We start from the raw sequence: 15,000 nt of genomic DNA, 5'->3' as shown, positions 1-15,000 counted from the left end.
TTCTCCACAATCCTTTTCCCAGTTGCCATTTTATTTGTAACACGCATGGACATTTCTTTGAGCACTTTTATGGCAGTCTTGGATTTTGGGAAGGCAGGAGTTTATGTCAAGGCGGCAGGCAGGTGCGATGGTACCACATTCATTTGGTGCTCTCTTCACAGCAGCCACATATTAAGACATGGGCACATCTACATGACTATGTCTGAAGAGACTGTTGGGCATCCTGGAGAGTTATATGTTGGACATTTTGGAGAGTTAAGGGTTAATAATCAAACTTCCTTGTATCTTGGAGCAACAGGCTTTCCAAGATATACAGGATAGCAACGGGGCGCCATGAGAAGATAGCATGGCTTAGGTTCTGCTTTAATGTCTGAGTATTATCCAAGAGAAATGCTTGTTCAAGGAAATAAGTGACAGGAACAACATCAACCATGTATGATTAAGGTGTAACTTTGGTGACTAGGGTAATAAACATAGGCAGAGGGATCCATTAACTATAGCATAGAAAGATAAACTTAATAAAACTGCTCCTCAAAGGATCTGAGAACAGTTAAGTCAGGAAGTCTTATTTTGGGAGAAGTATCTTTGAAGTAAACAACGATGACTGTTTGTCAATAGACTGTTTTCAAAGGATTCAGGAACAGATACATCACAAGTTCTTATCTTTTACATATATCTTTGATGTAGGTAAATTAAAGTGTGTAAAAGAGCATGGTTTTCAACAATTGCTTGGAGAGCTCAAAAGATAGAGAAACCGAAAGCTACTCTCTGAATACAGTCAGGCCGATCACCTATGCTGTATATGAGTAAAGTCTGTTCCATATACTCCACCATCAAGTATCTCGCACTTACTCGAAGTGTGTCATTGTGTCTAACAGTTGATCCTTAACAGAGACCTGCCTTCATTGTCTGTAATTCACAAATGAAGCTGTTATCCCATCTCCTCAAATTTGATCACCAGACAAGTTCTATCACAGGGTAGCTCTGCCCATGGCTGTGAAGGTGATCACAGCATTACATTTCTAATCTGACATTTGCCAGATCAGTCAGTCCTTTGTGCACCAAAAAGATGGCAAAAGTTTGTTTGCCAAGGGAAACACTTTCCCCATGGAAAGGAGATAATAGCATTTTTACCAACTAGTACGTTTCCCAAAAAGTGCAGGAACTTATTGATACGTACAAGCACACAAAAGCAAGGGCAAGAATAGACAATTAGGCCCAGCAAGCCCATCCCACCCAGTCAGTGGTGCAATGTTGCACATCACTCACCCACTCCCTAATCATACTACCTCTGGAGAGACGAAAAAAGAGTAATTCCTCTCTGACCCCCTAACGCAATCAGCCAAGCTTCAGAAGATTGCAGTTGCCCATGGCTCATTGTAATCATAACTATCAACTTACACCTGGTAACAGTTTCCCTTTTCTGAAAAATTTGTCAAGTTCCTCTGTAAAGATTTGGAACAACTCCATATTCAGTATATGTCTCAGTATTTTCTTCCAGAAGGTGATGACTCTTTATGAAAATAAATTATTCTGGGTATGTAATCTAACTCCTTGCCTGCAGATTTTATAGGTATGACATCTAGGCCTACCATCCCTATCTATTTCAAATAACCTGTAACCAATAATGGACTGTAACCATCCATTATTTGAAAAGTTTTAATCACATACCCTTCTAAGCTTGGATTTATTCATGCTCATAACCACAAGATCTAAGATTTGTATCATCCAAGTTGTCCTCCTTTGCATGTTCTCCAGAGTCTCAATAGCCTTCCCCATGTGCAGGGACCAAAACTGGACACAGTACTCCAAGAGCAGACATACTAGAGCCCAAGTACAGTAACTCTTCATTTTATAGTGAATGGTCCTAACAATATAACCTAAAACTCTATTTGCTTTCCCTATCACCATGGGAGACGGCAAGGCCAAAACCACAGTGCCAGGTTAGTGGCTGCACACCCACACAATCACCACAACATCCTTGGGAACCACCACAACATCCTTGGGAATCAGCACATACCCACAAGCTTCCATCCCCTTCTATGTCTCTAACTCCAAGGGGAGTAATGCTCACCCATTCTTATCTTGTACCCTCCTTTCCAATAGATCTATCACAGTAATGGGGAGGATGGGCAGAGGATGAAGATGATGATGTTGCAGAGCAGTGGTAGCAAGAGAGATCAAAATCCTTTGAGGATGATTAAGCCAATGAGGATGATGATAAATGGGGAGCGGAGTGAAGGTCAAGCCTATCCTCGAGTCTCTGGACCAATATCCGCTTAGCATTCTTCTGCCACAACTCCATTAATCTCGCCCCCTGCACCACAGGCTTTTTCACTCCATGGCATTAGCTTTTACCTGGGAGGAATTAAGATAGTGTTAGTGAGGATGTGACACCAAGTAATTCTCAGAGCACGAGGGAGCCAGAGGGGTTTCAAGTGGGTGAGCAAGTGCCATCTTCCCGGTGGAGGCTGAGGAGATAAATGTCCATGGCTTCCTTGTTGTGGGACCCAAAACTCATGTGGACTCACTTGAAAAGAAGGATGTTCAATGAACATCGTACCTACATACCTAGCTCTCGGGTCACTCTTCTTAGGCAGTCCCTCGGAACCGAAGATGACTTGCTTCCACATTAAAAATGAGTTCGCAGGTGACTGATGCGTCCAATGCGGGACCTACAATCTCTGTCACAGGTGGGGCAGACGGTGGGTGGGGTGCTTGGGTTGATGTGCGCTCCTTGTGCTTGGCTTCCACTTGCTCCCGGCGAAGAGACTCGAGGTGTTCGGCGCCTTTCCGGATGCTTCTCCTCCACTTTGTGCGGTCTTGGGCCAGGGATTCCCAGGTGTCGGTGAGGATTGTTGTGTATGTACCTTTAAGGAAATAACTGGTCTTAGACTGCAGTACCGGCAGTGACCACCCCTGTATAAAAGGCCCTAGCAGGCTTCTGTAGTTTCAGTTTCAAGCTGCCTCTTGTTCAGTAAAGTACCTGTTAAACTGTTCTCCCGAAGTCCGTGTATTATTGAGGCGCGGACTTTACAGTGACGACGAGTAAGTTCGAACTCACCTGCAGTGTGGCATCATCTCACGGGGATCTCGCCTGAAAGGAAGGTCCTGGAAGGTCGTAGTCTGAGCAACGGGCGTCGACCGAGTGCAACCGCCCGAAGAATCCATCGGTGTTTGGAGAATTGCGGGAGAGACTGTGGTTACAGCGAATCGTGCTAGTAGCAGGTAGCGTGCTGACCCTTCCGGACTGCGGCGGGCTCAAGCTCGATTGAGCGACTCTACAAATCGGGCCGCGCAGCGTCGCCGGGAAAAGAAAACAAGAGAGGGTGGCGCGCACAGGGCGCGGTCGGTGCTGGAGAACAGGACAGCGGAGAGAAACTAAACGGGGGGGGGGGGAAGGAAAGCGAGATGCGCTGAAGCTGCGGGTCGCCGCCATTACCCCGTAGAACGCTAGGAGCAGCGTGGCAGTAAGGGGAAGAAGCAAAAGCACGGGAGGCGCCATTTATTCCCGTTGGGGAAGAAGCAAAAGCGCGGGAGGCGCCATTTTATTCCATTGGGGAAGAAGCAAAAGCGCGGGAGGCGCCATTTTAAATCGCCCAAGATGCCGAAAAGTGGCAGTATCACTGCTTTCGACAACGAGGTAGAAGACTGGACCACGTATGTGGAAAGAATTGAAGTGTACTGCAAGGCAAATGAGGTGGCTGATGGAAAGAGGGCGTCGGTATTATTAAATCTGATGGGTGCGAGTACGTACGGCCTATTGCGGAATTTAATTACCCCAGCTAAACCAATGGGGAAAAGTTTTGGGAGATTGTTCATATCTTACAGGAACATCTAAGCCCTACACCACTGCTGATAGCAGAAAGATTCAAGTTCCATAAAAGAAACCAGCACAAAGATGAGAGAAATGCTGACTATCTTACGGAACTACGCAAGTTATCGAAGCACTGCCAGTTCGGAGCAGGACTGGCAGACACCTTACGGGATAAGTTTGTCTGCGGGCTCCAGAGTGAAGGAACCCAGAAACGACTACTTTCAAAAAAGGACCTGACGCTAGAACAGGCTTTCAGCGTGGCAGTATCCTACGAAGCAGCAGCACGGGGAGCTGCGGAAATACAACAGAAACCACAAGAATACAACGCTAACGAAATGGCGTATGCAGCCAAAAAGTGCTATCGCTGCAGCAGAACAACCCATGAGCAGAAGGACTGCTGGTTTAAAGACAAAATATGCAGGCAATGCGGGAAAATGGGACATATAGCAAGAGTCTGCAGGTCGGGAAAGAAGACCAACATGACAAGAACTACTAAGGAACAGTACAGGAAAGTAAAGAAACTGACAGATAGTAGTTCAGAAGATCAGGAGAGTGATAAGGACTCTGGGAGCAGGCGACTAAGTTGTTTAAAGTTACACAACGTGATTGCAAAAGAAGATCACCAAACCATTTGGGTCACCCTCATGATAGCAGGGTCCCCAGTGAAGATGGAATTGGACACAGGATCAGCCCTAACTGTCATGAATCGACGAGACTATGAGCGGCTATTCTCACACATACCCTTAAAGGACACGTCCATTGTATTGAAGACATACACGGGGCAAAAGGTCTACCCCAGAGGAAAAATAAGGGTGCCAGTTGAATATAACGGAAAGGAAACACAGAAACTATACATGTATATACTACGAGATGGAGGACCACCATTATTGGGACGTGAATGGATCCGAAGACTACAATTGGATTGGCATTCCATTCTGGCACTAACTGTGACTGACAAAAAAGATGATGACGTCGCACCTGGACGTCTGTCACAAATTCTATCTGACGCGGAAGAGGTGTTCCAACAAGGACTTGGGACTCTAAAAGGAGTAAAGGCAGCCATAAAGATTGAGGATGACGCAACCCCAAAATTTTTCAAGCCCAGACCGGTGCCATACGCGATACACCCAGCTGTGGAAGCTGAACTGGAGAGTCTGGAGCGTTCGGGGGTGCTGTCTAAGGTGGACTGGAGCGAGTGGGCCACACCCATCGTTCCTGTAATGAAGAAAGCATTGAGCAGCACGCCTGGGGAGCCAAGGAAGGTTCGCATCTGTGGGGACTTCAAGGTGACTGTGAACCCAGTCCTGCACACAGTACAGTATCCGCTTCCGCGGATAGAAGATATTTTCGCCTCACTATCTGGAGGGAAACGTTTTACAAAGATTGACCTGGCTCAAGCGTATCTACAAATGGAGGTGGAAGAAGCATCTAGGAAATACCTCACGATAAACACTCACAAAGGCCTTTACCAGTACAATCGACTGGTATTTGGGGTAGCATCGGCCCCGGCTATGTGGCAGAGGGCAATGGAACAAGTCCTGCAAGGGATCCCGGGGACCCAGTGTTATTTGGACGACATCCTGGTTACGGGCGAAAATGACAATGAACACCTTGCCAACCTGGAACAGGTGCTCACGAGATTGCAGGAATATGGGCTATGAGCCAACCGTCCCAAATGCGAGTTCTTCAGGAAACAAATCTCGTATTGTGGCCACATGATTGATGAGGAAGGGTTGCATAAGTCGCCGGACAAGATTGAGGCTGTAGTCAAGGCTCCAGCAACAGAAAATGTGTCGCAACTGAGGTCGTTCCTCGGGTTGGTGAACTACTACCATAAGTTCTTGCCGAATTTATCTACAATTCTGCACCCACTGAACGCCCTCCTTCAAACTGGTGTAACATGGAAATGGAGTGATGAGTGTAAGCGTGCCTTTCAGGAATGTAAATGCCAAATCACTTCAAAAGAAGTATTGGCCCACTACAACCCAACACTACCGATTCGGTTGGCATGTGATGCGTCACCTTACGGCATTGGAGCGGTCCTGTCACACAAATTCCGTGACGGTTCAGAGAGGCCAATAGCCTTTGCATCGCACTCGCTAACCTCAGCCGAGCGTAACTACGCCCAGATTGACAGGGAGGCCCTCAGCCTGGTGTGGGGGGTGAAGAAGTTCAATCACTATCTGCACGGGCAGAAATTCACCCTACTGACTGATCATCAACCCCTGGTCTCAAATTTTAACCCAAAGAAGGGCGTTCCGGTGATGACGGCGCAACGGCTGCAAAGATGGTCACTTTTTCTAGGGGCACATCAGTATGACATAGAGTACAAAGGTACGAAACAACATGGAAACGCTGATGGGCTGTCGCGCCTACCGTTGCCTACGGCGGAAGAAGCACCTGCAATGGACCCGGTGGAGATATTCCATGCGACCATAGTCGAATGTTTGCCTGTTACAAACGCAAGTATTGAGAAGGAAACCTGAAATGACCCGACACTCTCTCGGGTCTATGATTTGACGGTGAAGGGATGGCCAGCATATGGCGACTCACTGTTGCCAGCATTCTCGCCAAGGAGGGAACAGCTGTCAGTGTGCTGGGGAACCTTGATGTGTGGATCCCGAGTGGTAATTCCACCCAAGTTGAGAGATAGAGTACTCAATGAGTTCACGAGGGTCATCTGGGAGGGGTAAAAATGAAGAGCCTAGCCAGGGCGTTTGTGTGGTGGCCGGGAATCGATAAAGAAATCGAGGATATGACCAAGAGATGCACAGGATGCCAGAAGGTCCAAAACGCTCCACCACAGGCCCCGCTACATCCATAGGAGTGGATCTCATCTCCATGGCAACGGGTACACATTGATTTCGCTGGTCCATTTATGGACTCAATGGCCTAGAAATTCAGTTGCGTTTGCGCCCAATTAGGGGCGAAAGAGTGGGTTGCGCCGGAAGTTGCGTCGCGCCCGAAATTAGGTGGGCCCTAACATCGGCGTTAGCCGGTAGCGCTGCGCTGGCACCGATGACGTCATCGGTGTGCGCAGTGCCCCGGTACCGCCCGAAACCACGCCGATCCCCATCTTCAGTAGCGGCCGCCTCTTCTGTGGCGGGCGCTAACAACATCGGGAGACCGGGTCCTTACTGCAGCCTTAGCGGCGCAAGTTAAGGTGGAGGTGCGGGGCGGCCGCTTTTTCGGCGGCCGCCTGCCCGCACCTCCTTCCCCGGCCTCCTCCACCCCCCCCCCCCTGCGGCATTGCTGGCTGGTTTCCGTGGAGCCCGGCACTTCTCCGTTGTGCCGGGCTCTTTTGCCGGCACTTGCAATTGGGGCTCCGGCCGTTGCAGGCACCTCCCCCTTAAGAGAAGGGGGATGCCTGCAGTACAGCAGCCTGCCGCACCGCATCGGGTGGCGCAGCGGGACCGGGAGCGCTGAAATTCACTTTCAGCGCCCCAAGTGGGGCGGACACACCCTGTACCAGCGCCCGGTTCCGCTTTGGGGCGCTGAAAGTGAATATGGGGCGGGCACAACTGGCTCCGCGGCGGGCGCAAAATTTTCGGCGCAAACGTGCTGGCGGGGCTATACCCAATTTCTAGGCCAATGTTTCTAATCACTGTGGACGCCCATTCGAAATGGCCAGAGGTCATTAAAATGTCCTCCACCACCACGGAGAAAACTATTGCAGTCCTAAGGACCATCTTCGCCAGGAATGGGTTGCCAGAACAGATCTGTTCCGACAATGGCCCACAGTTTGTGTCTGAGGATTTCCGGAGGTTCCTGAAGAATAATGGGGTGAAACATTACACACCTGCCCCATATCATCCAGCCACAAATGGATTGGCTGAGAGGTTTGTTCAGACCTTTAAAAAGGCCATAAAGGCAATGTATAATGACGACATACCACTGCAACACAAGGTGGATAACTTCCCGTTTGCTTACCGGAATGCGACACATGCAGTAACCAGCCAAACTCCAGCCATACTGTTTTTCAACCGGAGACTAAGATGTCGCTTGGATTTGCTCAAACCAAACATAAGACGAGATGTTGAGGATAAACAGTTCCAGCACATAAATGAGAAGCCAACCAGGAGCTTCAAGATAGGGCAACCAGTCTTGGCCCGCGACTACCGAACAGAAAAATGGCAGCCAGGTACGATATGCACACAGCAGGGACCACTAATGTACACAGTGGACATTGGAGAGAGCATCATGAGACACCATGCTGACCAGATTCTACAGTCACAGGAACAAGCCAAACCTGTACCACAAGCATGTGCACCTGGTAATGAGCCCGAAGTACAGATTGCGTCTACCTCAGAAGCAGGGGTATTGGAAGCTGACGAACCAACCAATGACAATGAGCCCGAATTGACTCCACCGCCAGAACAGGATACTCGAGAAAGGCGCTATCCAGTCCGGATCAGGAAGCCTCCTCAAAGACTGAACTTATAAATGACTATTTCAGTTGATGTATATATTACTGAGAAAATTGTAATTGTAATTAGTTATTATTTAGTTGTTAAATGAATGTATGTACTGTTTATCTAAAAGGGGAGGAATTGTTGTGTATGTACCTTTAAGGGAATAACTGGTCTTAGACTGCAGTACCGGCAGTGACCACCCCTGTATAAAAGGCCCTAGCAGGCTTCTGTAGTTTCAGTTTCAAACTGCCTCTTGTTCAGTAAAGTACCTGTTAAACTGTTCTCCCGAAGTCTGTGTATTATTGAGGCGTGGACTTTACAAGGATGTTCCCCTTTTTTCAAGGAGGCTTTGAGGGTGTCCTTGGCGGGTTTCCTCTGCCCACCTGGGGCTCTCTTGCCGTGTCGCAGCTCCGAGTAGAGCGCTTGATTTGGGAGTCTCGTATCGGGCATGCGGACGATGTGACCTGTCCATCGAAGCTGATCGAGCTTGGTCAAAGCTTCGAAGCTGGGGATGTTGGCCTGAGCGAGAACACTGATGTTGGTGCGCCTATCCTGCCAATGGATTTGCAGGATCTTGCAGGAGCGTTGGTGGTACCTCTCCAGTGCTTTGAGGTGCCTGCTGTACATGGTCCATGGATGTGGGACAACTGGCAGGTGTGGCTCTATGGTCTACAGCAATATCAGGGAATTTTTTCTTCGTTGCAGATATCAATGGAGCATGTAGCAGCTTCATTGGAATCTGCGGTCGCCCCTCATCCAAGGAGCTGCCATTAACCAGTCAGTACTTACTCCTCTACAGAAGTACAGACTGCAGTTCTGGTGGCAGTAGTAGATAGAATAGACAGTACGCTGCGTCCAGATACCCGGAAGGCCAGGACGCAGGCCACTATCTCTGAAGATTATCAGGATCTGACAGCTGCCATTAGACCAGCCATCCCATTGCTTGGTGGTCACACAGGTGCAGGGCCCAGCAGAATGGCAATGGCTGGAATATGCCTGCCTGAGGCTGACATCACCTATTGAACCACACGCCAGCAAAAATCAGTGCCTTTGGGCGAGGAGAGGAGAAAATTGAAAAAAAATGTATGGTTTTGTTTATAACACTTGAACAGACAACTATTTTAACAGAATAGCAAAATACTGCGGATGCTGGAAATCTGAAATAACAACAGAAAATGCTGGAAACACTCAGCAGGCCAGGCAGCATCTGTGGAGAGAGAAACAGAGTTAACGTTAGTTTCTCGCTTCACGGATGCTGCCTGGCCTGCTGAGTATTTCCAGCATTTTCTGTAACTATTTTAGCATTTACACATGTGACTAGCTGCTAGACATCTGCAATACTGTATCAACGCTCTACTTTATCTCAAATTAAATATTTACGGTCAAAAAATTGTTTTCATGAGTGCTATAAATTTGATGTGATTTTCTTTCAAGTATTCTAGCTATTTACTCATGTCACTGATGGAAGGAGAGCTTAAATGACGTTACCACAAACATTATCTCTGCTTGAGTGACAAAGGCTTCAAACCTAATAACAGTGATAGATAAATCAATAGCATTTTTTAATGAAATGAAACAAAAATACATTATAACCAAACAGCTGAGGAAAGACGTAATATCGCACAATGCTTTTGTGTCATTGCTATTTTTATGCCAGTGAAAATATTGATTGTACAGCAAAGAAATAAGTTTCAGTTCATTCAACTCACCCCTCTTCTCCCAATGAATCACATCACATCATATGATGCTGAGCAACATGGACGACAAAAGTTAAGGGTTCAATCCCCATCTATGCTGAGTTAGCTGCTTTCATCTAGGATGACTAGTTAGCTTCAGTATCTTTGGGCTAGAAATGGGAAACAAATTAGGGTTCCTGCTCCTGATTGCTACCCAGCGACAACCCCCTACTGGAAATGTACATTGTGGATATTAGGCGAGTATAGGATTGAACTTAAACTCGGCTGTAATGGCTTTATACTCTAATAGCCTGCTGGCACACAATGTTCGTGCTATTTTAGTCTCGGCTGAAGTCCTTTATTTCTTTGCCGTGTAATAGGAAATCTAGTTGTGCAACCTCACAACTGGTGCAGGTCAGATGACAGTAAGTAACTATGTAGAAGTGGAACCCGTCATTTAAGCTCGCCTGTTCTGAGGAAAAAATGGTCTCTCAGAATAAGTGGTCCCTCATCCGAAGGACAGTGCACAAAGTGACCCTGAAAATGAGCTTTCAAAAATGAACACAATCTACATTATAACTGGCAAGGAAACATAATGCTATGTTAATTACAAGCCTGTTTAAAGCATATGAGAAAGGGCAACTAAAAGAGCAAATTAGCAAACCTTTTAAGTAAATGGGGTAGATTTTAACTTTCACTACTGATGGTAGTGGATCAGCTGCCGATTATACACCTCACCAATGTTTCCGTTCATTTTTTTTTGCGTGCCTGGCCCTTTTAAGGGGCTGCGCGGCCCATTCAATTGAAAAGCCGGTGAGCCGGCTGCGCGGGAGGTCCACAGCGCCGCGCGGCTTAAAGGAAACATTGCACCTCACCAGATTTTGCTTTCCATTGACTTCAATGTTACCCAGGGATTCATTTATTCTCAGGCAATCCAGGATAACTGCCCTGCTCAGCCACAGCAATGTGACAGGGTGGCTGATAGGAGACCAGGGCGACCTGCTACAGCCTTGGCTGTTGATATCTTTTTGGAATCCAAGGAGGGAGGCCAAATACAGGTTCAATGAGATCTTGGGGCTGATTTTAACAATTGGCACAAAATGGGTGGTCAACGGGTGGAGTGCACCTATCATTGTTGTCTGCTGTGAGGGAAGCCTCATTTGCATATATCTGGCGAGCTACACCTGCCAAACCGGCATGCTGATGGAGCTGGATGGTTAGGGAGGGCATGAAATCGTCTGGTGCCTACACGGAGCCTGCCATCAGTCCAGGCCTGGGGACGGTAGTGGGTAGGCAATCCCAGGGAGGCCATGAACTGGCCAGCAGAAGGCCAAAGTATTTTTGTTTGGAACAATTCTGCTCCTCCTGGCTCCATAGAAATAAATTAAAATAGTTTAGGACCATTTTTTAAGAAGCCTTTAGTGATCCCATTAAGAACCGCTGATTAGGCTGCTCAATGCTGTTACAAATGGGCATAGAAACATAGAAGATAGGAGCAGGAGTAGGCCATTCAGCCCCTTGAGCCCGTTCCGCCATTTAATGAGATCATGGCTGATCATCCAAATTCAGTACCCTGTCCCTACTTTCTCCCCATATCCCTTGATCCCTTTAGCCTTAAGAAATATATCTAACACCTTCTTGAATATCTATCTTCTATATCTATCTATCTATCTATATATATATAAATCGGTACATCTGTCTGTCTGTCATTCTGTCTGTCATCGCCTGTGCGTCTGTCGGGCTATGCGCTCGAAAGTTACAGGGCGTACCTACGCGCGCGTTACCTCCAAAGAAAGCTTACGCTTCCGAGACGGTTTTAAGCATATTTACGTTTCGGCCGGGCTAAAATTGCGCCCGCGGTATCCCAAAAACCTTCAATGTTCCGCTCATTAGCATCTCATTATCCGCTCATTAGCGACAGAGTGACCTCGAGGTCGACCAATCGTACGGCGGCTTGCTGCCGCGTGCGGCCGGGCCCTCCTACGGTCGAGTGACGGGACGATTGACCAATCCTACGCTTTGGTCACCTGACGGCCGACCAATGTGTGGGCGGGCCTTATCGTTCTGAACCGAGGTGAGTAGCCGCCATCTTGCTTCCATTCTTTTTCCTGCTTTCTGCGTCTTTCTTTTCAAATATACATTTCCAGCAAAATAAAATTCAATTTATTAAATTCTTTTAAAATAAATCACTCATTTGTAAATATTTTATCTCACCTGAACATTCTTTTTCCTACCTTTGCCCGTTTTTTTCCTCAGGCCTGAAAGCCTGGGCCTTTCTTGCCCAGCCAGGCACGAGCTAGGTAACTGGGCTGCTGCTAAGCTCCTCACCAGCCCCCACCCCCCGTGTCACGTTACCCGGGGCAACGGCGTCAGCCACGAGGGTCAGGGTGCGCGCGCAGCAGGAGCAGGTGAGACTCTGTTCCGCGCTCGGCTCGGGCGGGGCTCTCGAGAGTGCGGATCGGGTTACCCCGGCAACGGGAGTGTGGGCCGGCTGGGGCTTGGAGAGCGCGGCTCTCAGCCGGGGGGGGGGGGGGTGGTGGCGGGGCTTGGAGAGCGTGGCTCTCGGCCGGGGGGGGGGGGGCTTGGAGAGCGCGGCTCTCGGCCGGGGCTCGGAGAGCGCGGCTCTCGGCCGGGGGGGGGGGGGGGGCTCGGAGAGCTGGGCTCTCAGCAGTGCGGGGCGGCGCGGCAGGGTTACCCCGGCAACCGGGCGTGGCCGTGCCTGTCTCTCAGCCTCAAGCCCTCCCTCCCTCCCTCCCTTCCCCCCACCCGCGCTCTCTCTCTACCCCCCCGTCGTGCTCTCTCTCTCTCTCCCCCCCCCAGTCGCGCTCTCTCTTCCCCCCCAGTCGCTCTCTCTCTTCCCCCCCCAGTCGCACTCTCTCTTCCCCCCCCAGTCGCACTCTCTCTTCCCCCCCCCAGTCGCACTCTCTCTTCCCCCCCCAGTCGCACTCTCTCTTCCCCCCCCCAGTCGCACTCTCTCTCTCTCTCCACCCCCCCAGTCGCGCTCTCTCTCTCTCTTCCAACAACAACATGCCCTCGAAAAAGCCTCGGCACCGCCGGGCACTTCAGCTATCTATATATATAAAAGAGCTCTTCTGTCTGTCTGTCTGTCTGTCTGTCATTCTGTCTGTCATCGCCTGTGCGTCTGTCGGGCTATGCGCTCGAAAGTTACAGGGCGTACCTACGCGCGCGTTACCTCCAAAGAAAGCTTACGCTTCCGAGACGGTTTTAAGCATATTTACGTTTCGGCCGGGCTAAAATTGCGCCCGCGGTATCCCAAAAACCTTCAATGTTCCGCTCATTAGCATCTCATTATCCGCTCATTACCGACAGAGTGACCTCGAGCTCGACCAATCGTACGCCGGGTTGCTGGCGTGTGCCGCCGGGCCAATCAGTGCGTGTGTGGCCGGGCCTTATCGTTCTGAACCGAGGTGAGTCGCCGCCATCTTGATTCCAAACTTTTCCTTTCTTTTTCCCGCTTTCTGCGTCTTAAAAAAAAACGTTGCTTTTAAAACACATATTGTTTTTTAAAAAAATGATTTAGAAAGTAATTAACTTATCTAATCTCATTAATTTTCCTACCTTTCCCCATTTTTCCAGGTAGGCCTCGAAGCCTCGGCTTCTCCTTCGCACCCACGCCCGAGCTAGGCACCTCCCGGCCCCACTCGAAGGCTGGAGGGCCGAGCCTCAGCCCAGCGCCGCTAGGGTGCGCGCGCAGCAGGAGCTGAGACGCGGCGTCTCTCGCTGGCTTGGCTGGGGGGCGGGGCTTGCTGAGCGTCAAGCGTCACCCTGGCAACCGGCCCCCCGGCCGTCTCGCACAGCCGCAATCGGCGATCTTCACCTCGGCGGGGGTGGGGGGGGGGGGGCGCGACCCACGGGGGGGGGGGGGGGGGAGCAGCGACCCTCGTGGGGGGGGGGGGCCCGCCAAGCGTCACCCTGGTAACCGGCCCCCCGGCAAAGCCGCAATCGGCGGTCTTCACCTGTGGGGAGGCCGCGACCCTCGTTGGGGGGCGGGGGGGGGGGGGGGGGCCGCGACCCTCGGGGGGGGGGGGGCCGCGACCCTCGGGGGGGGGGGGGGCCGCAACCCTCGGGGGGGGGGGGGGCCGCGACCCTCGGGGGGCCTCCCGCCCTCGCTCCCTCCCCCCCCTCCTCCCTCCCCTCCCCTGTCTCCCTCCCTCCCTCCCCTCGCCCACCCCCACCCCCGCTCCCCCACTCCCCTCTGTCCCTCTCTCCGGCCCCTCCCCCTGCCTAGTGCCTGAGGTCCGGAGCTGAGGTCCCCCGCGTATGGCGCGGCTGATGGACGGCCGCTGTGGGCGGGCGGGCGGCGCACAGCGCGGTCAGTGGGCAATTTTGGGGCGCTTGGTCTCCCTGCCCGTGTGTCCGCCCTCTCCCTGTCATGTCCTCTCCCTCTCCCTGTCCTATCCCTCCCTCCCCTCCCCTCTCCCCTCCTCCACTCCCCTCTGTCCCTCTCTCCGGCCCCTCCCCCTGCCTAGCGCCTGAGGTCCGGAGCGGAGGTCCCCCGCGTATCGCGCGGCTGATGGACGGCCGCTGTGGGCGGGCGGGCGGCGCATGCGCGGTCAGTGCGGGCGGCGCATGCGCTGTCAGTGCGGGCGGCGCGAGCGCCCCGCAATTTCCCGAGGTTCGCCCCCCCCTTGCGATTTCCCGAGGCTCTCCGCCCCCCCCCGCGATTTCCCGAGGCTCCCCCTCCCCCCCCCCCCACGATTTCCCGAGGCTCTCCCCCCGCCCCCTGCGATTTCCCGAGGCTCTCCCCCCCACCCCCGCGATTTCCCGAGGCTCTCCCCCCCCCCGCGATTTCCCGAGGCTCTCCCCCCCCCCTATTAAATTGTTACTTAATTCCCTAACACATCATTAAAATATTTACCTTAGTTCCCTAACACACTGAAAGTGTGGGGGAAAAAATTGTGAAAAATCAAGATGGCGGCCACTCACCTCGGTTCAGAAGGATAAGGCCCGCCCACACACGCACCGATTGGTCGACCGGTCAGGTCACCGAAGCGTAGGATTGGTCAATCGTCGAGTCACTCGACACTCAACTGTAGGAAGGAACCCGCCGTCCGATTGGTGGACCTCGACGTCA

Source organism: Somniosus microcephalus, chromosome 1 (assembly GCF_052327205.1).
Source record: "Somniosus microcephalus isolate GS21.2 chromosome 1, FLI_Smic_1.0, whole genome shotgun sequence".
In the NCBI taxonomy this organism is placed as follows: domain Eukaryota; kingdom Metazoa; phylum Chordata; class Chondrichthyes; order Squaliformes; family Somniosidae; genus Somniosus; species Somniosus microcephalus.
This window is presented reverse-complemented; position numbering follows the sequence as displayed.